Raw genomic sequence first — 15,772 nt, forward strand, 5'->3', positions numbered from 1 at the left:
ATACTCCAAAGAACGCACCTTCACCAGGTCACCCAGGATGTTCCTACATACCGTATCCACGGGGAGGACTTTCAGCTCCGTCGAGATTAAACACCGTGCACTCCAGATGTGGAACCTGACCACTAGGCTAACTAGAAATAAAGTGCAGCGGTCCCTGCCACCAAGGCCTCTGAACGCTCCATAAGCCCACTCCGCATAGGAGAGGTGTGCCAGCTGAGGCCAGCCTATGGAGACCCCTACCCGTTGGTATACCTCTGTATTAAAGGGGCACTGAAGCAGGAAATGCTCCATGCTTTCCAGCACGTCGCTGCACTCCTGACGGGGGCAACCCCTGTCAATCAGAGGCCTGCTCTTCAAGTTACCCCTTACATACAGTCTCCCGTGAAAGCAGCGCCAAGCCAAGTCCCAAAACTTCAAGGGGACCCGGGTTGAATTCAGTAAACGTAACCCTCCCTCCAGGTCCCGACTTGGGCAGTCCTTGAGCGCCAGGGGCTTCTGGAAATGGGTCAACAGGACTCTTTCGTCGAGGAGCCTCCTCGTCAGAGTCCTGATCTCCCACATCCCCAGACCCCACCGGCGTATCACCTTCAGAACCAAGGTAGCGTAAGCCGGGAGATGTCCGTGCTGCGTGCGAAGGTCCTTCACTCGCCCTCCTGTCTCCCATTCCTGGAAGAAGGGCCGAAACCATCCCCTGCAGGAGTAGACCCACGGAGGAGCCCTCTCTTGCCAGAGGTTGCCTATGTTGATCTTAAAAAAAGTGTTTACAAGAAACACCACGGGGTTGACCATAGACAACCCCCCTAGTCTCCTCGTGCGGTATGTAACATCTCTCCTGATCAGGTTCAACCTGTTCCCCCACAACATTAGGAAGAACAGGTTGTAGACCCGAGTCCAGAGAGGTTCTGGCAAAATGCATACGCTGCCCAGGTAGATGAATAACGGGAGCAGGTATGTTTTGATCAGGCTAATTCTTTCCCGAAGGGTCAAAGACCAACCCTTCCACTGGTTTACCTTGTGAGTTGCACCATCCAGCCTGTCCACCCAATTTTGCATGGGGTAATCCCCCTGGCCGAATTTGATGCCAAGTACTTTTGCTGAAGTTTGGGGCACCGGAAGGGTGTCCGGGAGATCAAACGTAGGATCCCCCCTTCCTAACCAGAGACTTTCACACTTATCCCAGTTGACCATAGACCCGGAAGCTTCCGAGTAGCGGTCCACCTCCGACACCACAAACTCCGCCTCCTCTCTCGAGGACACGAAGAGCGTGACATCATCGGCGTATGCCACTGCCCTCAGGGTAGCCTCCGGCACCGCCCGGTCCATCCCGACCCCTGCTATAGGTCCACAATCAACCCTCCTAAGGAAGGGATCTATCGCAAACGCATACAACAGGGGACTTAGAGGACAGCCCTGGCGGACGCCGGACCCCACCTCAAAAGGGCGGCCGGGCCAACCGTTCACCAGCGGGAAAGTCTCAGCCCCTGCATACAAAGTTCGCAGCCAATCAACAAACCCCACTGGCAGGCCGTATCTCAGAAGGACGGACCAGAGGTACTCGTGATTAACCCGATCAAACGCTTTGGCCTGATCCAAGGACAGCAGGTACCCCTCCCAGTGACCAGCCCTACCCTGCTCCACTGCCTCCCGGACACCGAGAACAGCGCTAAAGGTGCTACGGCCTGGAACAGAGCAATGCTGCGCCCCCGAGAGGAGCCGGGGTGCAAACTTGACCAGCCGATTAAACAGCACTTTTGCCAGAACCTTCCTGTCCGTATTGAGAAGCGCTATGGGACGCCAGTTCTCAATACGGCTCGAGTCTTTACCTTTTGACAGAATGATCAAGGCCGACCTCCTCATTGACTTTGGCAGAGTGCCCGAGGAAAGACACTCATTTAATACCTCCGTCAAGAGGGGACTCAAGAGGTCCTTGAAGGTCTTATAATACTCAGATGTTAATCCATCCGGACCTGGCGACTTTTTGGGCCGGAGCCCATCAATCGCCAGTCTAACTTCCTCTTCTCTGATCTCTTCTGTCAAAACGCCAAGAGAGGTGTCCACCCCTGGCCCAGGGACAGTTTCAGCCAGGAAAGCCGACATCACTTCCGAATCTAGATCCCTCTTTCCCAAGAGTTGCGAGTAGTAGGATCTGACGACATCCAGAATCCCTGATCTGGATCGATTCAGGGACCCCGTACTGTCAATCAGTCCAGTGACCACTTTACTATTCACTGACATCCTACAGTTTTTGTAAGGGTCGGGCGAGCGGTACTTCCCGAAATCCCTCTCAAAAACCAAGGATGCGTGTCTGTCATACTGGCACGTCTTGAGTAAAGATTTCACTCTGGAGATCTCCTCGCGGCTACCTCCAGTCGAAACGAGATGTTCGAGTTTCCTCCTCAGGCCATTGTACAGGCGGTACCTGTCCAGGCATCTGAGGTTGGAGAGCTCACGGAAGAACCTCGCCGCCCTCCTCTTGAACATCTCCCACCACTCTGACTTACTGCTACAGAGATCCAGTAATGGTACCTGGCTCTGCAGAAAATCCTCAAAGGACTGTCTTATCTCTGCTTCCTCCAGGAGTGATGAATTCAGTCTCCACAAACCTCTACCCATCCGGGGGGTCTCTGCAACATTCAGAGAAAACAAAATCAGACAGTGGTCGGAGAATTCCACCTCAACAACGGACACTGGTGAAGAGATGGCTTCCTCCTTCAAATAAAACCTGTCTATTCTAGACCTGCTCTGACCTCTATAATAGGTGAACCCCTCGTGGCCTGGGGTGTGCCGGATGTGGACATCCACCAGGCGAGCCTCGCTAGCTACACTATTAAGTGCGACGCCATCAAAAGTCAACCGCCTGTCTCCAGAGCCTCCCCTATCGCGGGCTCTTGTGACTGTATTAAAGTCACCTCCAAAGACAACTTGGCGGCTGGTAAAAAGGTAGGGCTTGATCCTCATAAAGAGACTCTTCCTGTCCTTTTTTGACTGGGGACCATAGATGTTTACAAGTCTCAATTCTTGTCCCTTCATGAGGACATCTAAGATCAGGCACCTTCCCATTTCTAATTCAATTACTCGTCGGCATTCGACCGCTGCGGTAAAAAGTACCGCCACTCCGCTATACGGCTCGGCCGCAAGAGACCAGTAGGAAGGGCCTGACCTCCACTCCCTTTTTGCCTTATGTATGGCTGCCAAATCAGACAGCCTGGTCTCCTGCAAAAATAAAATGTCGGCTTCAACGCGGCCGAGAAAATCAAAGGCCGCAAATCTAGCCGTATCTGACTTAATGCTGGCAACGTTAATTGATGCCAGAGTCAGCGGAGTGGGTGCCGCCATCATGAGTGATTAAATTAGATGGCTTTCTTCCTCACACCCGCTTCTTCGGGGTCGGAGGAAAGCCCCTTGCTTCTTTTTTTGGACACAGATGTGTCCATAGCAGGGGATCCCCCGACCCCATCGTCCTTGTTTCCAGGCTCCAGAGTAGCCCCCTCCCCGGAAGGAACTAGGCCTCCACGAGGAGGAGACTCAGTGCCCCCTGTTGACCCTTTCTTTGCCCCAGGCACCTTGCCCTTCGCTTCCCCCTCAGAGGAGGAAGAGATGTCTTGAAGGGCCCGGTACCTATTGGAGAGTCCAACTGGAGGCGAGCAGGCTTCTCCTTCCAGTACTTGGCCAGGGGTGGGAGAAGATCTTGAATCCCCCCTTCGCTTTCTCCTAGTGGCACCTAGCTTACGCCGTTTCTCTAACCACCTCTTTCCTTCCTCATCCACACTCTCATAGTGGGAGGAATCTGAAGAGTTGGTCTTTCCCTCCTCCCTCTGGATCCTCCTGTCCTCTTCATCCACTTCGCTGTCCCTCAAAGCCTCAGCCGCGAGATTTGCTTCAGGAACAGGGGCCACCATTGATCCACCTGCTGTGGGCGCTCCTGTCAGCTCCCTGCTCCGTCTGCGCTTGTCCTGACGCCTCTGCTCAGCAGGCGTCTTTTGCCGGTTCTTCCCTGGCTCCTGAGCTCCTCCACCTCTGCTAGTCCCCTCACCCCCAGAGGCCGCACCGTGGCCCCCATCCGTAGGTGCTGAGACCGCATTGGCAAAGGAGCGTGGACAGCGACTGAATGGGTGACCAAGGTCACCACACAGGTTACACCTAATCTCTGCACAGGAGGCGGCTAGATGACCCACACCCCCACACAGAGCGCACTTCAAGGTCTTACAAGCGGCGCTCAAGTGTGAGGGGTCGCCGCACCTGTGGCAGAGCTTCGGCTGCCCCTGGTAAAAGGCCAAGATACGATCCCTGCCGAGGAAGGCTGCAGAAGGTATGTGTGCCACTGAGTTTCCTGAACGCTTCAGCTTGACCATGAATGTCCAGGCCCCGGACCAGATGCCGTGCTCATCCCGGTTCTTTCTGGGCATGTCTGTCACCTCTCCGTATCGACCGAGCCACGTCATAATATCAAAACAAGAAAGCGACTCGTTACGAGTCAAAACGGTCACCTTCTTGACTTCGTTCTGGCGAGACACCACCTGGACGGCAAAGTCTCGCCAGCCGGGCTCGCTTTTCATCAGCTCGTAATTCCCCCAGAAGAGTTCTAGCCCCTCTGGGCGAACGAAGCTGATGTCAAACTCAGACGTGCCGAAGGGATGGATCAGGGCAAAGATGTCAACCGCCCTGAAGCCCATCTTCAGTAGAAGCTCCACTACTCTCGCCCTCGGGGGGCATGTATCATTGCCCCTCCAACGAAGACGGACCACATTCCTACGACCTGCGTCCTGCCCGGGTGTTGGTAGGGACCATACGGTCTCCCCCCTTTGCTCTCGGAAGGCTCCTAAGCCGTGTCTCTCTGTCCAAAGAGATAGGTTCACCTCTCTTCCTCCAACTGTGATTGAACTCTCCCCCTTCCGTAGAGCCCCCAGGAGGCGCTGTTGCAATACGCCCTCTCTAGAGCCTGGAGACAAGGAGGACCCCTCCCCTCCAGCGGCGACACTGGCATAACTCCTACCAGCTGTGGTCGCCACCGGAGGGGCGACTGGAACCTGTGATGTGCCCTGACCATCCCTAGAACCTGTGCCTATATTTACAGTAGGTGCCCCTGTGCCGGGAACAGTAGCTGCAGCCCGTGCCTCCGAGTGCGTCGGAGCATCAGACACACGGGCCGCACCAGACATATCCACACCTTTCATACCAAGACCTTTCATACCAAGACCCTCTGGACCAGACTTTGGGTTGGAAGCAGCTTTTTTATTTTGGGCCTTGGTAGACCTTGGGGGTGGCACTGCTGCCCCATCTTGCGCAGCTGCAACCACCGTAATGACCCCCCCATGGTCAGCACTCTGCATTCCAGCACTTTTAGTATTTTTATTTTTGCTTTTTTCCTTACTTTTGCCAGCAGCCTCCGCATCACTGGGTGCCTGGGACCTAGACTGGGACCTAGACTGAGGGACCCCTGCAGACCGACCTGTCGCACGGGGGACCCCCGATCCCGACCCCGCAGCACCCTCCGCATCACTGGCCTTACTGGTGCTGGCAGTTCCGCCACTGCCAAATTCTTTTGCCACCTTGCCTTGTCCTGTGCTGGCCGCCCTGCTGGCTGTTTCTGTCACTGCACTAACTGAAACAGGGACAGAGGACCCGGCCAGTTTAACTCCTCTATCCCTGTTCCCATGTTCAAAACCCACTGCAGAGTCAGAAACCGGGGTTCTCAGGGTGGGGGTGCCCTGATCCGACTTTGCAGCCAGACCAGCGCCCCCCGTCACATACACAAATTTCTCCTGCACCAAATTCTTTTTTTTTCCTTTTTTTGTCTTGATTTTCACATCCTCTTCTGGTAAATCATCACCAAACTGAAGGCCGCTCATATTAGGGGGGGATTCCAACAGCCTTATCTGCTGCATTATTAAAGCGCCCCCATCGCTTTTATCTTCCTCTGGATCTGAATCCCCGGAGGTTAGAGGCAGCGCAACCTGCTCCGGCCGGAGACTGCTGGTGGTTGTAGTGCCACTCTGGGTCTGCTCTCCTGAGCAGACAGGCTGCTCCCTCAGGCTATCCTCAAAGGCATCCTCGTCAGTACAGTCACCACCGCTGTCTCCATCGCTGGAGTGATCAGCCTCCTTGTGACCACTGTATCCTGATGCCATTTTGGAAAATCTATCACCGTTAAGTAACTTTTCCCTAAAGGGACCACTTTGCTCCAGAATCCTGTCCCTCTCTTCCTTGCAGCTCTGTATGCAATCTTTACAGTCCTGTATAGTCTTGCTTATTGCATCTTTCTTGCCTTTGGCGGCGGTCTGGTCCTTTAGCGACCTGGCCGACCGCAGCTTCTCCTTCTGCAGGAGGATTTCTCTCCCCGCACGCTCATAGTCCGCCATGCTGGTGGCCAGACGGGAGGCCAGCTCTACCACCGACTCCCCTTTCCTGCGATCACTCCACTGCGGCTTACCTCCTTTGCTGAGCGTTTGGCTGCGAGTTTGACTGCGGGTCATCATTTCGCTTCCGGCGCTGTCAGATGCGGCTGCACCAACCTGCTGGGCCATGTCACTGCGCCTGCGACCCGGACCCTGTCTCTTCGCAGCTTTACTAGCTGCTCCGGCTTTCCTGGTTGTTGCTGCTGAAACCACGTATGCCGCCAGCGCCGCTGATGGTGTTGTCGCTGCCTTCTCAGCACTCCCCCCCCTCCGACCGAAGCCGGGTGGGGGGGAATTGCGTGGCTCCATAGAACAAGAAGCCCAGATGAGTGCACTGATCCTGGGATCCAAAACAGGCTTCCAGCTGGGACTGCAGCCACACCCTGGTTCTCTGAGGAGCTCCAACAAACCACACCTTACTCCAGAGATGCACTCACTATTCTGCTGGTGGAGTCACTGTGTACATACATTACTTATCCTGTACTGATCCCGAGTTACATCCTGCAATTTACTCCAGAGCTGCACTCACTATTCTGCTGCAGGATAAGTAATGTATGTACACAGTGCCTCCACCAGCAGAATAGTGAGTGCAGCTCTGGCGTATAATACAGGATGTAACTCAGGATCCATACAGGATAAGTAATGTATGTATATAGTGACTCCACCAGCAGAATAGTGAGTGCAGCTCCAGAGTATAATACATGATGTAACGCAGGATCAGTACAGGATAAGTAATGTGTGTACACAGTGACTCCACCAGCAGAATAGTGAGTGCATCTCTGGAGAAGGTTGGGTGTGTGAGAGCTCTGCAGGATCCAGGGTGTGGTCAGCAGTGAGAGGAATCTTACCCAGCCAAGGTTACAGGTGCTGGGCTTGCTCCAGCCATGGAGTCCCGGACCTCCTCCCTCTGGCTTCGGTCAGGGGGAGGGAGGACTGCACCCCAGGAGGGGAGAACACCTGGTCAGAGTGGCAGCAATGTCACCCTGACTCCCCTGGAGGAGCCCAAGAGGACTCGCAGCCAGAGTAAGAGAGTGGAGGATCATGCTGAAAAACAAAATATGCAGGCAAGTTGGGCCGATCGCAAGGAGGGCGAGTCGGTGACTGATGTGGCAACCCGTATTGCCAAATACATGAAAGACTTTGGGCATGTCGGGAGGCAGCTGACTAAATATAGGCAGGAGCTGCGCATTGCCCGCTATGATGCGGAGCGGGCCAGATCCCGTACCAGAAAACTGGCCATATCACGGCAGATTGAAGCCTGTGAGGACGCCATAGACTTTTATGAGGAGGAGAGGGAAAGGATTCTGGAAAGAAGTGGGCCTTTCAAAGAGAAACTGCTAAATGATGAGAGGTTTAGCAAAATGGCATTGGTGAGCAGCGGTGGCATTAAAGAGCGCTCTGCCAGGCGCTCAAGCAGCAGCACGGGTGAATCTGACGGTGCTCAGGATGGGCGAGCTGCGTGCTCTGGTGAGCAGCAATCTTCGCTGCCAGGTGGGACTACTGGGCCCAGCATCCCAGCTGAACAGGTGAGCCTGCCCCTCACGTCGGGTGAATCTGACCTGGAGGACAGTGATGACAGCTGCAGCAGCAGTGGAGAGGGGGCGCTGATAATGCGTCAGATTCAGCTGCAAGAGTCCCCAGAGAGGCTGCAGTCCTTCCATTTTGGGAATGATTTGCCCCCAGACACCTCAAGCAAGAAGAAGAGGAAAAAGGAAAAAAAATATATACAAGAAAAATTTGTTTATGTCACCAAGCACTCTGGTTTGGCTGCAAAGTCAGACCAGGGTGGTAACCCTGAGCTCCTAGTCCCGGGCTCTGTGGTGGGTCCGGTGCAGGGGACTGGGGAAGAGAGGGTTAATGCGGCCCAAAACTCCAAGTCCGCTTGTGCCAGTAGTGGGAATGGAGGAATAAAGGAGGTAGAAAAGAGTGTCGGGAAAGCAAAGGGTCGCGGCCAGCCCAGAGGTGCTGGTGCTGTTGGTCATGTCCCAGTGGGAGGGAGGCGTGATCCGGCGCCAGGTCCCACCTGTGGTGGCCTGGCTGTCCCGCCTGTGTCCCTAAAGCGCCTTTCAGGTGCAGAGGGGGCGCAGTGGGTGGTGGCCGGGTCTGCCGATCCTCCCACCCATGGTAAATATGCTCCTGTTCCTGGAAGGGAAGTTGAAGGAACTACAACTCCCAGAGTGGCTAAGGTGGGCGGAGCTACAGCAACTAAAGTAAAGAAAAATGTAAAAAGGCCAGACACTGAATCCGCTGAAGTGCATCTCCAACCACCCACTGGAGGTGCCATGGACTTGCCCTCTGGGCAAAAAGGGAAAAAAGAGGGTAAAAATAATAAGGGTCCTGGTCCAGCAGCTAATGGAGAGGCGATTGAGGTAATGGATGTGGCTGTTGGTACCCCTGCTGCCCCTGTCCCTGTTGCCCCTGTTCCTGCAAGGACCCTGGGAACTCCAGGTGTCCCTGGTTCCCCAGTTAGTATGCCATCTTGTGTACAGGTGGGTGGGGCTTCGGAGGGTAGTCAGGGGGTGGGTCAGGATCCAGTCGCCCCTCCAGCGGCGACAACATCTGGTAGAAGTTATGCCAGTGTCGCCGCTGGAGGGAGGGGGGATGCGTCCTCCTCGTCTTTGGGCTCTGGGGACGGCGTTTTGCAACAGCGCCTCCTGGAGGCCTTGAGGAGAGGGGAGAGCTCGATGAATGTAGGGGGCAGAGTTGTGGATTTGTCTCTCTGGGTGGAGAGACACGGTCTTGGTGCCTTCCGAGAACAAAGGGGGGAGACCGTCTGGTCCCTGCCGACAACCGGGCAGGACATTGGCCGTAGGAATGTGGCTCGTCTTCAGTGGAGAGGCAATGACGCGTGCCCATCCAGGAGTAAGGTGGTGGAGCTTCTGCTGAAGATGGGTTTCAGGGCAAATGACATCTATGCCCTGATCCATCCTTACGGCACGTCTGAGTTCGACATCAGCTTTGCTCGCCCGGAGGGCCTGGAGCTCTTCTGGGGGAATTATGAGCTGATGAAGGACGAGCCCGGCTGGCGCGGTTTCACTGCACAAGTGGTAACCCGCCAGACTGGAGTCAAGAGAGTGACCGTTTTGACTCGTAACGAGTCCCTCTCTTGTTATGATATCATGACTTGGATAAGTCGGTACGGAGAGGTGGTGGATATGCCCAATAAGAACCGGGACGAGCACGGCATCTGGTCCGGAGCCTGGACGTTTATGGTAAAACTTAAGCGTTCAGGGAATTCGGTGGCCCACATACCATCCGCGGCCTTCCTTGGCAGGGATCGTATCTTGGCCTTCTACCAGGGGCAGCCGAAGCTCTGTCACAAGTGCGGCGACCCCACACATTTGAGTGCAGCCTGTAACGTCATCAAGTGCGCTCTGTGTGGCGAGGTAGGCCATCTTGCGGCATCTTGTGCAGAGATTAGGTGTCACCTGTGTGGTGACCTCGGTCACCCATTCAGTCGCTGTCCGCGCTCTTTCGCCAATGCGGTCATGGCCCCAGCGGAGGAGAGCCGTGAGGTTGCTTCTGCAGGGGAGGGGACCAGCAGAGGCGATGGAGCCCAGGAGCTAATGAAGAACAAACATGCTGGGGCAGCCAAGCTAAGGCGCCAAGAGAAGCGCGGAAGGGGCAGGGAGCTGGTGGAAACCCAGGTGGCAGGTGGGTCAATGCTGGCCTCTGCTCCGGACGCAAATCATGTGGCTGAGGCTCCAGGGGACAGGGAGCTGGATGAGGAGGTCAGGAGGATCCAAAGGGAGGAGGCTGCCACTTATTCAGATTCTTCCCACTATGAAAGTGTGGGTGAGGGCAAGGATGAGTGGCAAAAGAAAAAGCGCAAGCAGGGCTCCAAGAAAATGAAAAAAAGGGAAGGGAAATCTTCCCCTGCAACGGGCCAGGTGCAGGAAGGCAATCTAAACTCTCCTCTTGTTGGGCTCTCCAACAGGTACCAGGCTCTCTCGTCCTCGGAGGAGGCAGAGGTATCCAGGACAAGCGTGGGGCCTACAGGGGGTGCTGAGCCTTCCTCTTGTGGGGGTTTGGTGACCTCCAGGGGGAGGGCTGGCCCAGAGCCCAGTGGCAAGGAGGACGAGGTTGAGGAGCCCCTTGCCATGGACCTTTCAGTGTCCAAGAAACGTGGCAAGGGGTCATCCTCAGACCCTGATGAGAAGGGGGGTGGGAAGAAGAAAGCCATCTAACTCGATCACCAATGATGGCGGCACCCACTCCGTTGACGCTGGCATCCATTAATGTTGCCAGCATTAAATCTGATATGGCTAGATTTGCGGCCTTTGATTTTCTCGGCCGCGTTGAAGCCGACATTTTGTTTTTGCAAGAGACCAGGCTGCCAAATCTGGCAGCGGTGCATAAGGCAAGGAGGGAATGGAGGTCTGGTCCATCTTACTGGTCTCTTGCGGCCGAGCCATATAGCGGAGTGGCGGTACTTTTTACCGCAGCGGTTGAATGCCGACGGGTTATCGAGTTAGAAATAGGGAGGTGCCTGATCCTGGATGTTCTCATGAAGGGACAAGAGCTTCGGCTAATCAACATCTACGGTCCCCAAACCAAGCGGGACCGCAAGGATCTTTTTATGAGGATCAAGCCGTACCTTTTTACCAGTCGGCAGGTGATCTTTGGGGGTGACTTTAACGCAGTCACGAGGACCCGTGACAGGGGAGGCTCCCTAGGCAAGCTGACTTATGATAGCGTCGCGCTTAATAGCATAGCTAGCGAAGCTCGCCTGGTGGATGTCCACATCCGGCACACCCCAGGCCACGCGGGTTTCACCTATTATAGAGGCGAGTGCAGGTCTAGAATAGATAGGTTTTATTTGAAGGAGGAAGCCATCTCTTCACCAGTTTCTGTTGTTGAGGTGGAATTCTCCGACCACTGTCTGATTTTGTTTTCCCTGAATGTTGCAGAGACCCCCCGGATGGGTAGAGGCTTATGGAGGCTGAATTCATCACTCCTGGAGGAAGCAGAGATAAGACAGTCCTTTGAGGATTTTCTGCAGAGCCAGGTACCATTACTGGATCTTTGTAGCAGTAAGTCAGAGTGGTGGGAGATGTTCAAGATCAGGGCGGCGAGGTTCTTCCGCCAGCTCTCTAGCCTCAGGAGCCTGAGTAAGTACCGTCTTTATCAGGGCCTGAGGAGGAAACTCGAGCATCTTGTCTCGACTGGAGGTCGCCGCGAGGAGATCTCCAGAGTGAAGTCTTTGCTCAAAGGGTGCCAGTATAATAGGCACGCATCTTTGGTTTTTGAGAGGGACTTCGGGAAGTACCACTCGCCCGACCCTTACAGAAACTGCAAGATGTCAGTGAATCGTAAAGTTGTCACTGGACTGATCGACGGTACGGGATCTCTGAACAGGTCCAGATCAGGGATTCTGGAAGTCATCAGATCCTTCTACTCGCACCTTTTGAGAAAGAGGGATCTAGATCGAGATATGATGTCGGCTTTCCTGGCTGAAGCTGTTCCTGAGCCAGGGGATGACATCTCCCTTAATGTTTTGACAGAGGAGATCAACATAGAGGAAGTTAAACTGGCGATTGATGGGCTTGCGCTCAAAAAATCGCCAGGACCGGATGGCTTAACATCTGAGTACTATAAGACCTTTAAGGACCTCTTGAGTCCCCTCTTGACTGAGGTTTTCAATGAGTGTCTTTCCTCGGACACTCTCCCAAAGTCAATGAGGAGGTCGGCTTTGATCCTTCTGTCAAAGGGTAAAGACTCGAGCCGTATTGAGAACTGGCGTCCCATAGCACTTCTCAACACGGACAGGAAGGTTCTGGCAAAAGTGCTGTTTAATCGGCTGGTCAAGTTTGCACCCCGGCTCCTCTCGGGTGCCCAGCATTGCTCTGTTCCAGGCCGTAGCACCTTTAGTGCTGTTCTAGGTGTCCGGGAGGCAGTGGAGCAGGGTAGGGCTGGTCACTGGGAGGGGTACCTGCTGTCCTTGGATCAGGCCAAAGCGTTTGATCGGGTTAATCACGAGTACCTCTGGTCTGTTCTTCTGAGGTATGGCCTGCCAGTGGGGTTTGTCAATTGGCTCAAGACATTGTACGCGGGGGCTGAGACTTTCCCGCTAGTGAACGGTTGGGTCGGCCACCCATTTGAGGTTGGGTCTGGCGTCCGTCAGGGTTGTCCTCTGAGCCCCTTGCTGTACGTGTTTGCCATTGATCCTTTCCTTAGGATGATTGATGGTGGGCCTATGGCGGGGGTCGGGATGGATCGGGCGGTGCCGGAAACCACCCTCAGGGTGGCAGCGTACGCTGATGACGTCACCGTCTTTGTGTCCTCAAGGGGGGAGGCAGAGTACGTGATGGCAGAGGTGGATCGCTACTCGGAAGCATCCGGGTCCGGCATCAACTGGGATAAGTGCGAAAGTCTCTGGTTAGGAAGGGGAGATCCTACATTTAGTCTCCCGGACACCCTTCCAGTGCCCCAGGACTCGGCTAAAGTTCTCGGCATCAAATTCGGCCGGGGAGATTACCCCATGCAAAATTGGGTGGTCAGGCTCGATGGTGCCACTCAGAAGGTGGCCCAGTGGAAGGGTTGGTCTTTGACCCTTCGGGAAAGGGTTAACCTGATCAAAACATACCTGCTCCCTTTATTCATCTACCTGGGCAGCGTATGCATTTTGCCAGAGCCTCTCTGGACCCGGGTCTACAACCTGTTCTTCCTAATGTTGTGGGGGAACAGGTTGAACCTAATTAGGAGAGATGTCACATATCGCACGAGGAGACTAGGGGGGTTATCTATGGTCAACCCCGTGGTGTTTCTCGTAAACACCTTTGTTAAGATCAATATAGGCAACCTCTGGCAAGAGAGGGCTCCTCTGTGGGTATTCTCCTGTTGGGGATGGCTTCGACCTTTCTTCCAGGAATGGGAGACAGGAGGGCGAGTGAAGGATCTTCGCACGCCGCACGGGCATCTTCCAGCTTACGCTACCGTGGTTCTGAAGATGATACGTCGGTGGGGTCTGGGGATGTGGGAGATCAGAACTCTGTCGAGGAAACTCCTCGATAAGAGGGTTCTGTTGACCCATTTCCAGAAGCCCCTGGCGCTCAAGGACTGCCCAAGTCGGGACCTGGAGGGAGGGTTACGTTTATTGAATTCTGACAGGATCCCCTTGAAGTTTTGGGACTTGACTTGGCGCTGTTTCCACGGGAGACTGTATGTAAGGGGCAACTTGAAGAGCAGGCCTCTGGTGGATAGGGGTTGCCCCCGCCAGGAGTGCAGCAACGTACTGGAAAGCATGGAGCATTTCCTGCTTCAGTGTCCCTTTAATACAGAGGTGTACAAACGGGTGGGAGCCTCCATTGGTTGGCCCAGGTTGGCACGCCTCTCGTATGCGGAATGGGTCTATGGGGTATTCGGGGACCTTGGTGGCAGGGACCGGTGCACTTTATTCTTAGTCAGCCTAGTAGTCAGGTTTCACATTTGGAACGCACGGTGTTTAGTTTCGACGGAAGAGAAAATCCTCCCCGTGGATGAGGTGAATAGAAACATCCTGGGTGACCTGGTGAAGGTGCGCTCTCTGGATTATGAGAGGTTGGGCACGACTAAGGCCTCTCTCCTATGGAGAGGGTTTGTATTTCGTTAGGGACAGTCTTCTTATTGTTAGGGTCTTTGTAGGGACAGAATAGGGAGAGGTAGGGACAGTTTCTCTGGGGGTAAGTTTTAGGGAAGGAGTAGGGACATTGTAGGGACAGATTAACTATAGGGATAGTTTTTCTCTATTTGGTCGGTGCCCGGCTTATCATATCCAGTCCTGGTGGAGGGCTGTGTGTGACACTAGTAGAGTTTTTGTTTTCGGTCAAAGATAAAGTATGTACGGCTGCAGGTAACTGAACCTTAGGCTTTCGGGTATTAATGTGTAGTGTTGGTTTATAGTGGTGTAATATAAGATATGTTATATGTTTTGTTTTGTATATAGGGTTAGGGGTTATAGATAGGTTGGGTGGGGGCTTATTGAGGGGAGGGGGGATTTATGCCTCAGCCGTAGCTTGACACGTCCCGGACAATGAACATTGGGCACGGACTGTTGGTGCGGGCGTGGCCCTCAGGCTGCGGCGGGCAGGGTGTGTGTATGCGGTGCAGCTCGGCTCGTCCTGGACATAGACATTGAGCACGGACTTGGGATGCAGGCGTGGCTCCCAGGCTGCACCGTAGGGGGTTGGTTGGGGTGTGTGGTGGTTTGGTCTGGGTATAGGGTTAGTTTAGGATTATGTAAGGTTTTATTCTTTAGGTGGTGGGCATTTAAAAAAATAAAAAATAAAAAAATAAAAAAAAAATATAAAAATAAAAAAATAAAATATAAAAAAAAAAAAAAAAAAAAGGGATTGGGTTGTTCTTCTTATTATTGTTATTATTATTACTTTCGTTGTTGTTTGCATTATTGTTATATCATTGCTTCGGTTATTAGTCATATTTTCTTTCTTCTTTTGGGATTTCAGGCTGGATCCTGTGAGTTAGGGATGTTTTCTTACATGCGGGTTTATTGTTATATGTAGTATGTAATGTATATGTATTGGTGAGGATGAGTGAGTGTAGTTTGGAGTGCAGGTTGGTGTAGTGTGCTGCGTGTATTGTTTGGACCAGATGGACCTTTTTCTTTTGTCCTGCAGTAAGGCAAAGTACAGTTAATATGTGATAATTTGTTTTTGTTTTATGTTTATGTCTTATGCCAAGTGAGCGATATTTATGTTCTGTTTATTGTTATGTTTTTCACTTTTATAATAAAAAGATCTACAGGATGTAACTCAGGATCAGCACAGGATAAGTAATGTATGTGTAAAAGAATAGGGTTTATATTAGTGTGAGATTTGTGCATTTCAAAACCCACCAATCCCGCACGATTTTATCAACCGTGTGAAGCTGGTCTTAATGTATGAATATATTGGGGCTTCCAGAGAAGAAGATGCTGTGTAGTTGATAGGCCTCATGTCCACTAGGTAAATTGATTTAGCAAAGCCGCGCAGGTGTCCTGCACACGTGATCCGCGCCCATAGGGATGCATTGGACAGCCGCAGGTAGGTAAATACCTGTGGATGTCCTTTTTCTCTGCCACGCGGATCGCATGTGCAAGAAAACACCTGCAGCATGCTCCATTTTCTGTGGGTTTCCCGCACGGACGGCTCCCGCAGGCTTCCATTGAAGCCTATGGAAGCCGTCCATATCCGCGGCACAGCCGCAGCTGAATTTCTGCTCTGCTGCAGGAGAGCAGGAGTTTAAAAAGAAAGTGCCGAGCACATCCGCCAGGCAGAAGGAAAGAAGATCCGGCCGCGACGGAGGGCAGATTAGCAGCGTCCGGACAGGTTAGTAAAATCAACTTATAGGCCTCATGTCCGCGGGAAAGGAGGGACCCGCTGCGGGAGTCTGCATGGTTA

The 15,772-nt window shown here is 53.4% G+C and overlaps 1 protein-coding gene across 3 annotated transcripts in view; it reads right to left on the minus strand.

Annotated features, from left to right (window-relative positions):
• The window catches only part of FGGY (FGGY carbohydrate kinase domain containing), a 272,803-nt gene that overhangs the window by 84,179 nt on the left and 172,852 nt on the right, over positions 1–15,772 (minus strand). The window lies entirely within an intron of this gene.

Source organism: Eleutherodactylus coqui, chromosome 3 (genome assembly GCF_035609145.1).
Source record: "Eleutherodactylus coqui strain aEleCoq1 chromosome 3, aEleCoq1.hap1, whole genome shotgun sequence".
NCBI classification, from domain to species: domain Eukaryota; kingdom Metazoa; phylum Chordata; class Amphibia; order Anura; family Eleutherodactylidae; genus Eleutherodactylus; species Eleutherodactylus coqui.